The following is a 19442-nucleotide window of genomic DNA, read 5'->3' as shown; positions in this document are numbered from 1 at the left end:
CAGAAGGAACATAAACAGTTGCCTAGAACTAAAGAGGGAAAAAACTGGCTGATTTTCCTGGACTGAGTTCTGTTTGAACATGCATCATTGCAGGTATGAGATGGAGATATGATCAGCCTTGACTGTCCTGCCTTCTGTAAAATAAACAGCAGCTTGGTTTCACTTGGGACCTCACTCAGTTTCTGCATTTCTCAAATAAAAGGACGTTTTGAAGATTTTTTTTCTGTAACAACATAATAATTGTGGCAGACAAATGCAGCAATAATCAAATAACCCACATTCCCATCTACCCCAAATTCCCATCCACACATCAGATATAGGATCATCTACCTCACTGATTTAAACCAATTCTTACTCATTGAGCACCACTGGAATTCCTTTACCTATCGTGGACTACCTACAAGAAACCGATGAGCCATCAATAACAAGCCCAGAGATCACCAGACCCTTCAGCCCATCAATACCAAGTCTGGGGATTACCAGTCTGGCAATTTTGAACCCCTTCCCAGACCACTGACAAGAATTTTGTTTTGTTCTGGTGGGGAATATTTTTATTTTGAAAATGTTTATTTTATTTTGTCGTCAAACAAAACAACCTTGGGGGGGGGCGTGGCAAGATGGCGTAGAGACTAGACGTGTAATCCCTGCCCTCTCTGGTCAGACTTTTAAGTGTCCGTTTTTTAACCCTTTATTTTTAATTTTAAAACTTTAATTTTCAGTTTGATATTTTGGTGAGCCATTATAGCTGCTAATGCAAAAAAAACTAAGTCTCAGTTACAAAAGAAAATACAGTTTTGAAGTGCAGAAGAATTTGGGTCTAAACGACTTGAAACAGCCTCGGATCCATTTTCAGTGATCCCCATGCTTCAACGATCGCCGGTGGGTACAAAAGTTAAGGTAACAGCTACTCACCAGTCTCAAGATGGCGCTGGTTCAACCCGTTCTGCGGAGGAAGGAGTGCTCTCCTGAGAAGTTGGGCATGAGCCTGGAGGCTTGTTACAATGAACACCCCCGTTGGAAGAGACGGGAGGGCGGAGGAAGAGGATTGTGACGATAGACAAGCAGTCTACAGCGTCTGTGGGTTTCGGTAGTGCTGTTAATTACGGAGAACTCTGTAATTTTATGAAAAAATGTTCTGTGGGGGGGGGGGGGGATGGCAGCGACAATACCCTGAGGAAGTCGGGGGGGGTCATCGTTGGACATCCAAACTCGCAGCAAAATGACTAGAATGCTGCCTTTTGAAGAACAACAAGAAGAGGACTTACCTTACTCTACCACTGCACAGGAAATGGAAGAAGAGCTGGAAGAAAGTGAGTTACAACTTATGGAATCTGATCCTGCATTTCAAACTGCACCTCAGCCTGTTTACATGATGTTTGAAGGTATTGCTTCTTATTTGGATGTTATTACTGGTCAGGCTAAGGTGAACCAGCTGGTTCAAATGAATACTGATATAATTTCAGACCTAACTGTGGTCAAGGCAGAAGTTAAAGAAAATCAGGAAAACTTAAAAAAATTTGAAGCTTCTTTTTCTGAATGTAAACAACAGGTACAATCCAATACAGAAAGAAAAGTAAAGGTGGAAAAATCAGTTAAAGATTTAGGAGCCCGGGAAAAAGAGTTAACAAAAAAAATGGACTATTTGGAAAATCAAAGCAGAAGAAATAATGTGAAAATTGTGGGTTTGCCAGAAGGTATAGAAGGTCAAGATCCTGTCAAATTTATTAAAAATTGGATTCCCCAGATGTTGGGGGCAGAATCTTTTCCTGATGGATTGGTATTGGAAAGAGCACATAGGGCTTTAAGAAGACCACCCCTACCAGGTCAACCTCCAAGAGCTGTGTTAGTTCATTGTTTTTTTTTTGTTTTTTTTTTTAATTTTTTTATTTTTCACACCATAAATCACATTAGCCATGATATACACTATTTCTTTTTCACACATATACAGTGACTTTTTCTCCCCCCCCCTTTCCTCCCAAACCACCCCCCCACCCCCCCCCTCTCATCCATTTTAGGTATACAATCTAGGTTGCATTAAGCCAGTCAGACAATGTTGTCATTCAACAAAATTACACCAGAAATTCTACTGAGTCCATTCTTTTCTTTTCTTTCCTTCTCCTTCCATCAACTTAGGTAATGTTTGTCCCCGGTAGGTTTTCGCTATTGTATTTAATGTAAGGCTCCTATACTTGTTCGAATATTTCAATATTATTTCTTAACCAATATGTTATTTTTTCTAATGGAATACATTTATTCATTTTAATTTGGTAGTTTCTTCCTTTTAATTTGGTTATGTATTCCATTAATATTTAAAGACATATAGTTCAGCGTAGCCCTTTTATATTTTGTTTATCTTCTCTTTCCGTTTTTCCATCATTACCTTTCCTCCTTTTCCATTTCTGTTTTCTTATTTTCAACTCTTTATAAGACAACATTCCTACAACATCTAACATTTTCCTTATTCTCCTATTTCTATCTTATTTATCCCCAATCTCCCCTTCACCTCCTGAGTTGTCCTTTATCCCTTGTCGGACAACCACATCTCCCCTCTCCATTTGGATTTGCGAATCCACTCGCAAGCGTCAACTGATTTTGCAGTGACCGCTATTTCCCCCCACCCCGCCTCCCCCAGAAAAGATTTCACTTTTCATATGTCACAAAGGTCCCTCTTTTAATTCCCTCCTTATTCTCTCTATTCCATTACCTTCCCTTATTAATTCTTGTCTATACTATCTATATTTTCCTCTAAGTACAGATACATTCATGTATGCTCATTGTCTCTATTCACTCTTATACCTCTTTACCCGCATACATATCAATCGTGATCATTTTTACTCTCATTACCCGTCTTCATCCCTCAGTCTATTTTTGTCTTTACCCACATACATATCAATCGTGATCATTTTAACTCTCATTACCCGTCTTCCTCCCTCAGTCTATTTTTGTAATTGTTCTGCAAATTTTCGTGCTTTTTCTGGATCCGAGAATAGTCTGTTTTGTTGTCCTGGAATCAATATTTTCAATACCGCTGGATGCTTTAGTATAAATTTATACCCTTTCTTCCATAAAATCGCCTTTGCTGTATTGAACTCTTTTCTCTTCTTTAGGAGTTCAAAACTTATATCTGGATAAATGAAGATTTTTTGCCCTTTATACTCCAGTGGTTTGTTGCCCTCTCTTACTTTTTCCATTGTCTTCTCCAGTACCTTTTCTCTTGTAGTATATCTTAGGAATTTTACTACAATAGATCTTGGTTTTTGTTGTGGTTGTGGTTTAGAGGCCAATACTCTATGTGCCCTTTCTATTTCCATTTCATGCTGTAGTTCTGGACATCCTAGGGTCTTAGGGATCCACTCTTTTATAAACTCCCTCATATTCTTGCCTTCTTCAGCTTCCTTAAGGCCCACTATCTTTATGTTATTTCTTCTGTTATGGTTTTCCATTGTATCTATTTTTTGAGCTAGTAGTTCTTGTGTCTCTTTAGTTTTTTTATTAGATTTCTCCAATTTCTTTTTTAAGTCTTCTACCTCCATTTCTGCTGCTACTGCCCGCTCTTCCATCTTGTCCATTTTTTTTCCCATTTCTGTTAAGGTCATCTCCATTTTAATTATTTTCTCTTCTGTGTTGTTTATTCTTTTTCTTAAATCCTTAAATTCCTGTGTTTGCCATTCTTTAAATGACTCCATGTATCCTTTAATAAGAGCAAGTATATCCTTTACCTTGCCTTTCCCTTCATCTATTTCACTGTATTCTTCCTCTTCTTCTTCCTCTGGGTTGGCCATCTGTTGTTTCTTTGTTGCCCTTTCCTCCTCTTCTTTCTTGTTTTCATTGTTTTCTGTGGTCTCTTCTTGCTGCAGGTGTTCTGCAGCTGTCGTTGCCGGCTGTGGAGATCGACTCCCCAGCTGGTCCCCCCTCCCGTCGGTGTGTTTTTTTTCATTCGCATCGCGCATGCGCGAAACTTCGCGCATGCGCGGTTGCGCACTTTTGCTCGGCTCTGCGAGCCATTTTTGTAGTCCATTATTTACCGACCTGAGGGAGCGGGTTTCTCTCTCCGCAGCGGGCCTCTTCGGACAGGTAAGGCCTTCACCTTTTTCCTCCTTTGTCTTCTCTTCCTCTCTTCTTACCGTTGCTTTCGACTTTTCTTTTTTTGTCGCCATCTTCTTTCCACCTTTATACTCACTTTTCTGTAACTTTTATTTCTGTGCCTTTGTGTTTTCTCTTGTTTTTCCCGACTTTTCTGGAGAGGGCTGGAGTTCACCGTCTGGCTACTACTCCATCACGTGACTCCTCTGTGTTAGTTCATTGTTTGAGGAGATTTTAACTGTGTTTTGGAACCTTTATTAGATAAATCTCCAAAAAATGTTAAAAAATCTAAAATGGCAATTCAAATTCGAGCTTTGATTAAAGATTTTAATTTAGTGGACATTTGGTGACGTCTTAACCCAAAAGAGAAGGATTTCTCTTTTTATTCATTTAGACATGAATCTTTTTCCAGAATTGATTTTTTTTTAGTATCGGCTCATTTACAGGGGAAAATACTGCAAGCAGAATATAAAAGTCGGGTAATTTCAGATCATTCTTTGTTTTTTACTTATGAAAGTTCTGAAAAAGTTCGTGTAGCTTCTCGTTGGAGATTCAATACGATGTTAAAAAAAGCAAAATTTATTGAATTTTTTAAAAAACAAATCAATTTCTTTTTGGAAGAAAATGTTAACTCTGTTCAGAGTAAATTTATATTGTGGGATGCTATGAAAGCTTACTTGAGAGGTCAAATAATTAGTTATACCTCTTAGTTTAAAAAGAATTATCTGACCGAGAGCCTTGAATTAGAGAAACAGATTGATGAAATAGAAAAGTAATTTCAGAGAGATGTGACAGAAAATCAGAAGATAGAGTTGTCTAGATTGAAATTGAAATACAATACATTGCAATCTTATCAATTTGAATTCTTGATTAATAGATCTAAACAACGGTATTATGAATGGGGTGAGAAAGTGCATAAGGTACTTGTATGGCAGTTAAAGAAAGAACAGGTATCAAGGGTTATTAATGGAGTCAGACAAAATTTCACTGTTACTTTCAAACCTTGTGAGATTAATGATGAGTTTCATTTATTTTATAAGAAATTATATACTTCTGAGGAAAAACAGGAGACCGGATCGATTGACTCATTTTTATCGGTGTTGAAATTACCGGTACTAGGAGAAGAAGACATATTGGAGCTGGCGGCTCCTTTTACTGATTACAAATTAAATCAGCTATGTTGGAAATGCCGAATGGAAAATCACCTGGTGATGACGGGTTTTCAGTTGAATTTTATAAGGTATTTTATGATGATTTATCTACAGTGTTTGGAGATGTGTTACAACAGATTAATGAACATTATGATCTACCTGAATCATGGTATAGTGCCTTAATTACTGTAATTCCTAAGAAGGATAGAGATCCGTTAAAGATGTCTTCATATAGACCAATTTCTTAACTATAAAATAATAGCTAAAGTATTAGCGAATCGATTGGCTAAATTTTTACCTAAGTTGATACATGTTGATCAAACAAGTTTCATAAAGAATAGATATGCTTCAGATAATATTCTTTGAGTGATTAGTTTGATTAATAAATATCGACAGTGCCCTGACCATCTGATGGTGATATCTCTTGATGCAGAAAAGGCTTTTTATAGAGTTGAGTGGAACTTTTTATTTAAAGTCTTAGAGAAATTTAAGTTTGGTCCTTCTTTTATTGGTTGGATTAAAGCTTTATACAATAAACCAATAGCCAGGGTATTGACAAATGGTCAGATCTCGGAACCTTTTAAAATAACCCGTTCAGCTCGACAAGGTTGTCCTTTGTCTCCAGCTTTGTTTGCGTTAGCAATTGAACCTTTAGCACAGTTGATACAACAAAATACACAGATACAAGATATGAAAGTTTTAGATGAGGAGTATAAAATTAATTTATTTGCAGAAGATGATATTGGTGTATTTAATAAACCCAGCTCAGTCACTTTTACACTTGAAGGAATGTTTAATACAATATGGATCTTTGTCTGGATATAAAGTTAACTGGGAAAAAAATGAAATTTTACCGATAGGTGAAGGAGATTATTCAGTTTATAAGAATATTATTAATTTGAAGTGGACTGATCGAATTAAATATTTGGGTATAAATGTGGATGTTGATTATCAATCTTTATATAAATTAAATTATGTACCGTTAATGAAAAAGATCAAAGCTGATTTGATTAAGTGGAAGGATCTTCCTATAAATTTAATTGGAAGAATAAATACAATTAAAATGAATATCTTTCCACGTATACAGTATTTGTTTCAGTCAATTCTGTGTTTACTTAATAAGAATTTTTTTCGAGATTTAAATAAAATGGTTAGGGAATTTTTATGGAAGGGTAAATTTCCGAGAGTAGCTTTGAATAAGTTAACCTGGAAATATGCATTAGGGGGATTACCACATTTTCAAAATTATTATGAGGCAGCTCAATTTAAATTTATTAGTGTATTAATGGATTTGGAACGGCCCCCTAGTTGGGCTAAAATTGAGATGGCGAATATTTCTGAATTTGAAATACATCAATTTTTGTTTTGGTGGAATTTAAATTTATTACAACAATATATTGTGCCCATACTAAAACATTTAATGAAGTTATGGATGAGGAAAAATAGAACGATAGGTTCTACGGATAAATTATTGATTTTAACACCATTATATAATAACCAAATTAATCCTTTTTCAATGTATAATCAATGTTTATTACATTGGAAATCTAAAGGTATAAAAAACTTGGGGGATTGTTTTAAAGAAGGTAAATTTTTATCCTTTAATCAAATGAGGGAAGATTTTGGTATTAATGAGAATTCTTTATTCATTTATTATCAACTTCGATCTTTAGTAAAACAAATATTTGGTAGAGATATGATTTTACCTAAATTGACTAAATTTGAATCTTTTCTTGTGATTGTACCAAAGAAGAGATATATTTCATTGATGTATCAAATATTACAGGAGAGAATGGAAAAAAAGGGATGGGATAGATCTAAGATTAAATGGGAAAGGATATTAATTTTAATTTTTCTGAGGATGACTGGTTAGATATCTGTCATGATCGTGTTACTAGATTGATAAATGTTCATTATGCAATGGTTAATTACAATTTTTTACATCAATTGTATTTAACTCCTGAAAAGTTTTAAAAAATATGGTTTTAGTGAATCCGTTTTAGATGTGGTAATTCGGTTGGAACTTTTTTTCATGCTGTTTAGTTATATGTACATATACAATCTTTTTGGAAAGCAATTCAATTGTTTTTGGAACATTTGTATAAGATCAAAATACTTCTAGACCCGACAATATTTTTGTTCGGTGAGTTGAAGCCTTTGAAAGATTTGGGATTAGACAAATTTCAGATTGCTTTTGTATATTTAGCTTTATCTGTAGCAAAAAAAATGTATAGCAAGTACATGGAAAAATGCTAATGTGATTGATATTAATAGATGGCATAATGAGATGAAAACTTTTTTGGTAATGAAAAAAATCATGTATGTTTTACATGATAATTATTCTTTTTTTCTTAATGTGGTCTTTATATTCAGAATATTTACATTGAGATTTACCTTGATTAGATTTTAATAAATATATTTCAGTTTTTTTTTTCCTCTTTCTCTCTCCTAAAAAGTGCTGGCTGAGAGGGGGAGGGGGGGTTCTTTTTTTTTCTTCTTTTTTATATAATATTTTTTTTAAATCATTCATAATATGTACATTTTTTTTACTGTATGTAATAACTTTGTTGAACGAATAAATAGTTATTAAAAAAACAAATAAAAAACCCAACAAAGCAACCTTATTAAACACATTACTTGTTTATTACATCAGCAATACTTCTCTTCACCACCAAAGAAATTTAACAGTAAGTAAAAGATAATCAGTGTTTCAGGCCTAAGCCAAACTGCATGCCTATAGAAGGGACTGTGTCCTTAGTTTTTTGTAACGTGGCTAACAAGGCCAACGTGGGAAAATTAGCCTCTTCCTTCAATGGGGCAAGTAATGGATGATGAGGAAGGAAGGGTGGGTAGTTTGTGATGTCATGTATATACTCTGGAAATAAATCTGAAATCTGGATATGAGGTTGAGGCTTTATTAGGCACTGATGAGACCTCACTTAGAATATTGTGAGCCGTTTTAGGCTCCACATTTAAGAAAAGATCTGCTGAAGTTGTAGAGGGTTCAAAGGAGGTTCACTAGGATGATTCGTGGATTTGATGAGGAGCATTTGACAGATCTTGGTCTGTATTAGTTGGAATTTAGGAGAATGAGAGGGGATCTCATTGAAGCATTTTGAAAGGAATGTAAAGTGTAGATGTAGAAAGGGTTTTATCACATGGCAGGAGAGTCTAGAACAAGAGGGTACAACTTCAGGTTTGAAGGATGTCTATTTAGAACAGCAATGTGTCGGAATTTATTTGGCCAGAGGGTGGTAAATCTTTGGAATTTGTTGCTACAGGTAGTTGTGGAGGCCAGGGCATTGGGTGTATTTAAAGCAGAGATTGATAGGTTCTTGATTAGCCAAGGCATCAAAGGTTATGGGGAGAAGGCCGGGCAGTGAGGCTGAGTGGGGAAATGGTGGGGCAGACTTCATGTGCTGAATAGCCTATTTCTGCTCCCTTGTGCTCCTTCTGATGATATGAGGCCTTTACATTTGCGTGTGCTAAGGTCATTTATCAACTAACACCAGCGTTAGCTAAGGATGGAAAAGCAGCTAATCTATTCAGCTGATCAAATGTATGACATAATGGAAGAATTTCATGGATTGCTAAGGGATGAACTTGACAGGAATCCAGGAAAGTACGTCAAGATGTTATTGATATCAACCAAGAACAATTATATTACACCTGACTTCCAGTTTATCTTCTTTTTTGGCAGTTTTGCATCTGTTCAATATGAACCAGTTTAATCATACATTTATTTTTTCGTTAGATGAAATCACTTTATCAGATTGCTAAAAAATGGAACCAAAAACAAGCAAATTTTTGACATACACTCATGGTAGATGGTGGCACAAACTTTTACTTGGAACCAAAGAACATTACAGTACTGAAGCAGGCCCCTTCGGCCCTTCTAGTCTGTGCCAAACCATTTTTGTTTTGCTTAGTCCCAATGACCTGCACTCAGTCCATAGCCCTTCATACATCTCCCATCTATGTACCTGTCCAAATTCCTCTTAAAATGTCAAAATTGAGCCCACATTCACCTCTTGCACATGCTCATCACTCTCTATATGAAGAAGTTCCCCCAAATGTTTCCCCTGAACTTTTCCCCTTTCACTCTTAACCTATATCCTCTGGTTTGCATCTCACCTACCCTCAGTGGAAAAAGCCTATCTACATTTACACTGTCTATCCCCCTCATAATTTTAAACAGCTTTATGAGTTCTCCCCTCATTCTTCTATGCTCCAGGAAATAAAGTCCTAACCAGCGAAACCTTTTCTTGTAACTCAGTTCTTGAAGTCTGGGCAACATCCTAGTAAATCTTCTCTGCACCAGCTGCCTAAAGGTCTTTATCGCCTTTGGTATGTGCTCTGAGAAATTCAGATTCTTATATTTTAGCTCCTGGCTGCTTATTCAATTGAAGAGTATAGCCTGATTGAACAGCCTGCTTAAATTCTGATTTAAGTTCACTAGGACAACTTAAAAAAATAAGCTCTGTATGGAAACAAGACTTGTATAAAAAAATTCATCTCTCCAAATAAAAACATCAAGGAGTGCTTTGAGCCCCCCAAAATAAGTGGTGCCATTAATTTATACCCAGCAATGGTGAAGTGGGCTGCATGCCAACTTTATGCTCTCCCACTCTCTCTCTATTCTCCTTCCTAGTCTCTTCCCATTCACTCTCTCCTTATTTTCTCTCCTTCCAATTTTTTTTCTCCCTATTCTCCCTATTCTCTCTCTTTCTTCCTCTCTCTCCCCTTTCCTCTTTCCTTCTCTCTCCCTCTCCCCTCTTTCTCTGTCCACCTATTCTCTCACTCCCTATTTTCTCTTCCAATTTTCTCTCTCTATCTCTCTCCTCATTCTTCCTCTCTCCCTATTCTCTCTCTCTCTCTCTCTTCATAATGACTCTTGCTTGCAATCAGTGCTGAGTTTGCTATTAATTGACTAGTTGTAAAATTAACATTGCATCTTGCTAAATTTGTGCCAACATGCTTGCACTAAAACCAGCCACTTAAAGTGGAGATACAGTGTGCCTGGATCAGGTTCTGATTCTCAACCAGGAAGCAAACCTGACCTGGAAAAGAGCAAAATGGGCTCAGCACAAGGAAGGATAACTCCAAATTTTTGGATGCTGAAATCAAGAAGGTGTACCATCAAAAAAGATATCAAACACCCTCCTAACACATGCTCAGAAGACAGTGGGAACAAAGGACCATGGTGATCAGTCTTAAGCCCTGCTATAAAAAGTACAATGCCCTCACTCAAGAGGTCAAGGACAATGCATAATCTTCAATAACCAAATCCCATCAAATGCACCACAAGCCTCATGCAGAGTGCAGTACTAGCCCCCCCCCGCCCCCCCCCCCCCCACTCCTTCACTGACCAACTGCCTCCTGCAGCCAGGACTCATACCTGGCATTCATTTGTCCCCTCCCCCCCTCCCCCCTTCGACATGATCTCAAGTCAAGTGAAGTCACTTTTATTTATCATTCATACCATGCTCTCACAGTAAAGACAAGATAGCATTTCTCCAAGACCATGGAAGAGATTTACATAAATATAAGCTAAAATAGATATTAAACACATAAAATATTAAATATTAAATATTAAGACTTATACTGTAAGACTCCCCAGTATCAAGGTTCTCTTTGCATCTAAGTTCTGGGAATTCAGGAGTCTGATGGCCTGTGAAAAAAAAGTTGCCCAATCTGAACATATGGGCCTTAGTGCTGCAGTACCTCCTACCAGATGGCAGGAGGGGTTTACTTGAGGGGTGTGTGGGGTCCTTCACAATGTTTACTGCTTTTTGCCTGCATTAGGTGTTGTAGATGTCCATCGTGGTAGGAAGAGAGCCCCCAGTGATCTTTTCCGCTCACCACTATCCTCTGCAGGGTCCTGCAGTCTGAGGAGGTATAGCTACCAAACCAGGCAGTTTTATACACTCTACACTGACTCGTCATTCTCACTAATCAGACCTACCATGGTCGTGTCGTCAGCGAACTTATGATGCAGTTTGAGGTGTGTTCAGCTGCACTGTTGTGGGTCTACAAAATCATTGTTTGAAGAAGGTGTGCAAGATTATTGACCCCCACACACAGCAACTCCCACTGAGGAAGAGATCCAGGAGAATCAGAGCCAGGACCACCAGGCTGAGGAACAGTTTCTTCCCACGGGCAGTGAGAACGCTGAACAACTGAATGAACTGCTCACATTAACCCTCCAAGAATCTGCTATTTATTAAATAATATTTATTTATTTGATATATGTACAGTAAGATTCCTGTTATCCAGAATTTAAGCAACTGGCAGCCTCAAGCAAGCAGCAAAAAAAAAAAAACCCAGAAAATAAATGGGTAAAAAAATACAGGTTTAAAATTGGGGTGCCTCGTTGTTAGTGCTCTATTCATGCAACATGCAGTCTCAAGCAACCAGAAAAGTCACTTATCCGGCATCTACCAATCCCCATAGGTGTAGGGTACCAGGGTCTTTACTGTATATTTGTTTTATATATGTATCATTGTCATCTATGTGTTATGTCTGGCTGTGGACCAGAGAACGTTATTTTTCAGGTTGTACTTGTACAATCAGACGATGAATAAACTTGAACCAGTTTTACCACTGTTACATACAAAGGAGTGTTGTAATACAGATTTCAGCTTGAACAGGCCATTATCTTTTCAAACCACTCATGGGACAGGGTGTCCCAGAATATGTCTTACCAATGCCAAGTACAAGGAGGCAGATTCATTGTCAAGCCCCAATCTAAGGAATATGCACAATGCCCCATTACTGGAATGGTCACTTGAGAAACCAGAGCCAACAGGAGGATGTTGGTACCCTGATGCCTAATTCCTATTGTCACATCAGCCTTTTCCTTTATTCCACACATTTATGAGCTAAGAATGCATATACTTCTTATCTTCTTCTTTCACTCCTCAAACTGTTACTTCACTGTGTGACATTATCATTTTCTGATGCCAAGAAATGTCATCTGTCCAGGCAGTGGTAGAGCTGCCAGAAATGGGTGATGCATAGGCTCAAAGTTGCTTCTGCATTTGCAGCTCTGCACAACTCCAGTGGTTTGGGTTCAATCCTGAGCTTGTGTGCTTTCCTCTGTGGAAACTGCATCTTATCCACATGACTGCGTGAGTTACCCAAACCCACCCACCCCACCCCCCGCCCCGAGTGCTCCAGTTTCCTCTCACGTCCCAAAGATGTTGGTTGTTGAGTTGCCACTCCACTGTAAATTATCCATGGTGTGAGTGGTGGGAGAATTGGCGGAGGGTGTTGGGGCAGATGGGCATGTGGAGAGAGTGGGTTGAAACAAATAGGGGAATGGAACAGTTGGGAATGAACTGAGAGCTGACATAAGCTGGAATGGCTTCCTTCTATGTCATGAGAAATCTGAAAATTCTGCTCATAAACTTGTGGGCTAACAGTAAGTCAAGTCATTAGATTGCACAAGTACACCCAATGAAACTGTGTTCTTTGGTCCTTGGTGCAAAACATGCAGACACACAACCAGACATATCACACATACAGACAAATAATACATATGGAGGACGTATTCATATATATAGATAAATATTGCTTCATAAATATGTGAGACTCAGAGGGTCAGTGTGAGCAGTTCCTTTGGTCATTCAGCATTCTCACTGCCCGTGAAGAGGAGCTGTTCCTCAGCCTGGTGGCGCTGGCTCTAATACTCCTGTATCTCTTTCCCCACAGGATCAACTGAAAGATGCTGTGTGCGGGGTAGAAGGGGTCCTCAATGATTTTGCATGCCGCCTTCAGACAGTGATCCCGGTGGATCACGTCGTTGTGGGGGGGGCGGGTGTAGAAATAGAGGTTCCAGTGATCCTCTCTGCCACTCCTATGGTTCTGTGGATTGACCTCCAATCCATTTCTCTGCAGTAACCACACTGTAATGCTGCCAACCAGGATACACTCGATAGTACTCCTACAGAATGTTGACATAATGTGGCTGGTACTCTCATTCACTTCAGTCTTCTCAGGAAGTGCAGTCACTTCCTGACAAGTGAGGAGATGTTGAGTGTCTCTAGTTAACTCCAAGGAACCTGGTGTCTTTCACTCTCTCTTCTACAGAGTTGTTGATGTGTAATGGAGGGTGGTTGTTCCTGGACCTCCTGAGGTTGACAATCATCTCCATTGTATTGCCCACATTCAGACTCAGGTTGTTACTTTTGCATCATTTCACAATATTTTCCACCTTTTCTCTGCAGAGCGACTCATTGTCATTGCTGATGAAGCCAACTACTGTTATGCCATCTGCAAACGATGATACTGTTAGAGCTGGATCTGACAAAGTAGTTGTAGGTCAGTAGCATGAACAGGAGTGGGCTGAGCACACAGTCCTGAGATACGCCAGTGCTCAGATTGATGGTGCTTGATGTTCTGCTACCGACCTGGACAGACTGTGGACTTTCCGTTAGGAAGTCCAGAATCCTGTTACAAAGAAGAATGTTGAGCCCCAGTGAGGACTCCACCAGCCTCTGGGGAACGATCGCATTAAAAGCCGAGCTGGTCAATGAATAGGTGCCTAGTATATGAGGCATGGTTCTCCAAGTGGATCAGGATGGAGTATAGGGACAAGGCTATAGCATCATCTGTGGAATGGTTTCTTCTATGGATGAATTAAAATGAGCTTTGATGCACACCATCAGCAGACATTCAAAGTATTTCATAATGGTGGAGGTCAGTGCCACAGGGCGGTAGTCATTGAGGTCTGTTAGTGTTGCCCTCTTGGGTACTGGGAAGATGGTGGCTGTCTTGAACCCTAGGGGAATGATGAACTACTGCAGTGAGGTGTTGAAGATGTCCTTGAAGACCTCCATCAATTGGTCTATGCAGTCCTTCAGTACTCGACAAGGTATGTTGTCTGGTCCTTCCACCTTGTGTGGGTTCACTTTGAATAACGTTCTCCTCACCTTTGTTCTTCTCATCAAAACATGCATAAAGATGTTCAGTCTGTTTGAAAGGAAGGTATCATTGTCCTTAACTTGCAAGGTTGACTTGTAATCTGTTGTAGTCTTGATCCCTTGCCACTTGGGCCTTGTGTTGCCAGTGTCGTACAGCTGTCTGTGGAACTTCTGTGTGCATCATCGCTTTGCCTTCTGGATTGCTCAGGAGAGTTCAATCCTGGCTGATCTTAATGCCATCTTAACCCCTGTCCTGAAGGCAGCATCACAAGCTCTGAGAATGGCCCAGACCTCTGTGCCCAACCATGGTTTCTTGTTAGCCCTGGTTGTGAAGCATTTGATCTTGGTGACATCTTCAATACATTTGCTAATGTAGCCAGTCATTGAGCTCATGTTTACATGACCATTGTAGATGACCACCTCCCTGAAACAGTTCCAGTCCATGGTCTCCAAGCCGTCTTGCAACGATGCTGTGGCCCCACACCTGGCCATGTCTGATCCCCCTGTGAACTTACCTAGTTTTCTTTACCAGCGGTCTAAGCACTAGAGTTAACAGGAAAGATATGTGATCCAAGTAACCAAGGTAGGTACGAGGTGCAGCCTTGTACATCCAAGCATGTTGGTGTGCACAGATCCAGGATGTTCTCTCCTCTGGTGGCATAGTTAACATGATGCAGAAAACTAGGTATAAACCAGAACTGCACTACAGAAAGGGGTCCTGCTCATAAACTTGTGGGCTAACAGTAAGTCAAGTCATTAGATTGCACAGATGAGGAGTACCAAAATGTGAATTAAATCAAAACAAAATTCACATTCTGAAAGATAATACAAATTACATTTCATAAATTATCAATTATGAAGGGAACTTGATTTAAGGAAACACCTTACTCATTTTTCCATGATGGTGCCATAACTTATCCAGTGATACTTATCCCATTGTTGCACAAAGCAGAGGAAGACTCAGAGCAAGTTTCCTGATAACAGAGCACCTTGTTAGAATATCACGGTCACCTTTTTTATATTCATCTTACATAGTACAGATCCAAATCTACCGATATATGTTTGTTCTAGCAGTCAGCATTGTTTCTTCACTTCATCACCCAATGTTTGCCCAGATATAGGCACTAGGTCTAAATGTAATGACGATACTGTTGGTTTCTACAATTTCTGTTAACCCCTTCTCCGTCTCTCTTTTTTCCTGCCCCTCTGTCCCTCTTCCTCCAGCACCCCACTGTCAGAAAGTTACTCTTCTTAGCCCTTTGCCCTTTCCCCCAATCACTTCACCGCTTCTTCCACCATCCCACCTGTATCCACCTTTTACCTCTTACCTGTTAGCTCCTCCCTCCTCTCCTTTCCTCCTCCACGCCCCACACCTTTTTATTCAGGCATCCACATTCTTGACAAGGGGGTCAGGCCTGACATGCTGACTGTCTTTCACTTCCTGGGGATGGCGTGTGACCTGTTGAGTTTCTCCAGCACTTTGTGCACTGCACTAGACCCCAACACCTGGAGATTTTCTTGCTTTCCTCACTATTAGTTTGAACCTGATTCAACAGAAGCATTCTCATCACACAATGAGAAAAATTAAAACCTATTATATTCTTAAGAACAATTTCCTTCCCGCATCATTTAATCTTGCTATATGAAAGGATATCCATTGGCATTGTGGCTATGTTAATAAATTAGTTTGCATATGTCAGAATTAATTTTGTTTAAATAGCACATTTGTTTAAATTAATTAAATAGATATGGACAAAAACATAGCCAAAAAAAGCAACTTATTCAGAGATGTTCTTCAAGGGAGAGGCTCTGTCACAGAATCACAAATAGACACGGCATGGAAACAAACCTTTGACCATGACTTATCATTTACACTAACCCCACATTAATCCCATTCTCCCTCATTCTCATCAACTCCTCCCAGATTCTGATACTCAGTTACCTATCAGGACAACCTACAGTATCCAAATATACAGCGACCCATCCTTCTTTGGGATGTGGGAGAGAACCCTGAGGAAACTGAAACGGTCACAGGGAGAACAGGTAGACTTCACACAGTAGTGAACTGGCCTCCGACACTGTCGGCCTGTGCCTCCAGGATCCATACCAACCTGTCATTTCTGACCAAAAGTAACATGCTAATTCTCAAATGCATTCAGAAACGGCCTAGCAAGCTTCTCAATTCAATCAATGAAGGGCAATAAATATTGTCATAAATAAAGAAAGAAATGCTTTTACCTTTCAATCAGAATTGTTGGATGCTTTACAATAAATCCAGTAATATACATATACATGAAAGAATTTAACTTACATCCTAATAATGCCAAATTATCCAATATACCTTTTCTTCATATCCTGCATGGAAATTCCTGCTTGACATCTAGAATGTCAACAATGATAATGGGGAAAGGTTATGATGGATTGCCAATCCTCCTGGTGATTCCCCAGTGAATGGAAAACAATGTATGGCTTGGAGTTAGAGGTGATTTAAATTCTCAAATGATAATTAAGTGGCCTGGCCCAAAGGCTTGAAGACTCCATTGAGTCATTATTTATATTCAACTATTTCACAACACCAGGAAGAGACCGTTACGTTGTTTGAAGTTGTAATTAGCCATAGTTTTTAAAATGCAAGCACAGAAGGTAATTACAGCAAAAGTCCTAAATCCGGACTGCTCAGGAATGGAGTTGGTCTTGATTTTTCAATTTTCCAGATGCTCGGGTAATACTTGTAAAATTCAAATTTAAGAGAATAAACAAGAGATGAACAGGTGGATTTTGATAGTTTATTAACAAAACATTTTAATGTAAAATACAAAGTACAAAAAAATGAATAAGTTGTAGCAGAAGCTACAGCAAAGAGAATCACAGGCACCATGTTGGATGTTCTCAACGACTGTTTTATTCAAATCCCGCACGCACCCCTTTAAGGGCAGCGTGAGCTCGGCCCCCGCGTGAGCAGTGACATCATAACGGCTGCCTGAGGTGCGCACTGGGCTGGAACCATGAGGCAAGGAGGACCCCCAACAGTGCCCTCTTCTCATGGATGCTCCGACACGTGGCAGTACAAGCGGGGCCGGTTTGCCACAAGAGAATGCACTGCCACACAACCCCCCCCTCAGAATTAGCTTATGTGTCCCGCTGCTTGGGCGGACGGCCTCGGCGGTTAGGCTTAGCCATTTGAACCGGTCGCAAGAGGTCTAAGTGTGCTGCCTTTAGGTGGTCTACTGTAAACAGTTCATTTTTGCCTCCAATGTCTAATGTAAAAGTCCTCTGCTGGAGGACTTTGTACAGGCCCTCGTAAGGGCGCTGCAACAGTGCAGTGTGCAGTCCACGCCAAACGAAAACAAATTCCGCTGAGTCCACCTCTTTGGGAAGATGGGCTGGTCGGGTGCCGTGATGCGTAAGAGGTGGGGGGCTAGCGAGAAGAGCTTGCTGTGGAGGTCCACCAATAGGTTCAGGTGCTCAGAGGTAAAGTCGGGTTCCGGGCCAAAGAACTCACCAGGCAACGAGAGTGGCGCGCCGAACACCAATTCTGCAGACGGCACTGTAGATCCTCTTTGGGTGCTGTTCTGATGCCGAGGAGGACCCAGGGTAATTCGTCTGCCCAGCTGGGGCATGTGAGGCGAGCCATGAGGGCTGACTTCAGTTGAAGGTGAAATCTCTCCACCAGGTCATTGCTTGCGGTGATAAGCCATGGTGTGGTTGGGTTTAACCCCCAGTAGGTTCGCCAATTGAGTCCAGAGGGCAGAGGTGAACTTGGTGCCCTTGTTGCTGGTAATGTGCGCCGAAACCCCAAACCTGGTGATCCAATGGGCGACCAAGTTCCTGGCGCATGTCTCCTTGACGGGAATGGCTTCTGGCCATCTTGTGGTCCGGTTGACCACCGTAAGCAGGTAGCACGCCTCCCTGAACATTGGCAGGGGGCCCACGATGTCAACATGTATGTTTTGGAACCTTTTGACTCCCGGGTCGAACTGCTGAATCGGAGCCTGCATATGCTGGTGGACCTTGGAGGCCTGGCACTGAGTGCAGCTCCTCATCATCTCAGCTTCCTCCTTCATGAGCCCCATGCCACACGAACCGCTCTCCCACCATTTGCACCGACGTCTTCACCAAGGGGTGTGCTAGATAGTGGACCATGCTGAAGGCCTGCGATCTCCACTGTGGTGGAACTACCAACCGCAGTGAACCTGTCGCAGAGCAGCATATCCGGGCTGTTCGGCAACCGAATGACCTGGAGGCGGAGCCCCAAAATGGTGGTATGGAGGGCTTGCGTCTCCGTGTCTTCCCTCTGCGCCGCCAGTAGTTGAGGCCGGGGGCGAGAGTGTTGATTGCCAGTCGGGAAAGCACATCTGCCATGACGTTGTCTCTACCTGTCCTGTGCTGGATGTCAGTGGTGAACTCCGACACATAGGAGAGATGGCGTTGCTGGCGGGCCGACCACGGATCCTTGACAAGGGCCTGCGTGAGAGGAATGTGGCCTTCCCTCCAGGAAGTACTGGAAGTGCCAGATGGCTAGGTACAGCGCCAAGAGCTCCCGGTCGAAGCTGCTGTACTTGAGCTCCGACGGTCGAAGATGCCTGCTAAAGAAGGCCAACAGGTGCCACTATCCATCGACCCACTGCTCGAGTACATCCCTGACAGCCGTGGCTGAGGACGCGGTGTATGCCTCCGGGAGCAGGTGAACCAATAAGGTGGCGCTGGCCAGTGCATCCTTTATTGCTGCGAAAGCGCCCTGTACCTCCTCTGACCAAACTGGGACTTTGTCTTTAGAGGCGATTAATGAGAGCAGCAGCCTCATGATGCGGGCAGCGCCGGGGATGAAACGATGATAAAAGTTCACTCTGCTTACAAATTCTTGCAGGCCCTTGAGGGTGATGGGTTTGGGGAACTATTGTACGGCCATGACTTTTTCTGGCGCTGGCGGTGATCTCCATGTTGGGAGACTAGAAAAACATCTGGGCTCGTCGGGGTCACCAATGTAGCGTCAACTACAGCAAAGACACTCACAGCCATCACAATGGATGTTCTCAATGACTGTTTTATTCAAATCCCACGCGCGCCCCTTTAAGGGCAGCATGAACTTGGCCCCTGCATGAGTGGTGATGTCATTACGGCTGCCTGAGGCGTAGCTGGACTGGAACCACAAAGCAAGGAGGACCCCTGACGGCACCCTCTTCTCATGGCTGGCCCGCCATGCGGCAGTGCAAGCGGGGCCGGTTCGCCATGAGAGAGTGCGCCGCCACAAAGTATCTATTAGTTCATTTTTGCAACTTCTGTG

Source organism: Narcine bancroftii, chromosome 3, assembly GCF_036971445.1.
Source record: "Narcine bancroftii isolate sNarBan1 chromosome 3, sNarBan1.hap1, whole genome shotgun sequence".
Classification (NCBI taxonomy): Eukaryota; Metazoa; Chordata; class Chondrichthyes; order Torpediniformes; family Narcinidae; genus Narcine; species Narcine bancroftii.
This window is presented reverse-complemented; position numbering follows the sequence as displayed.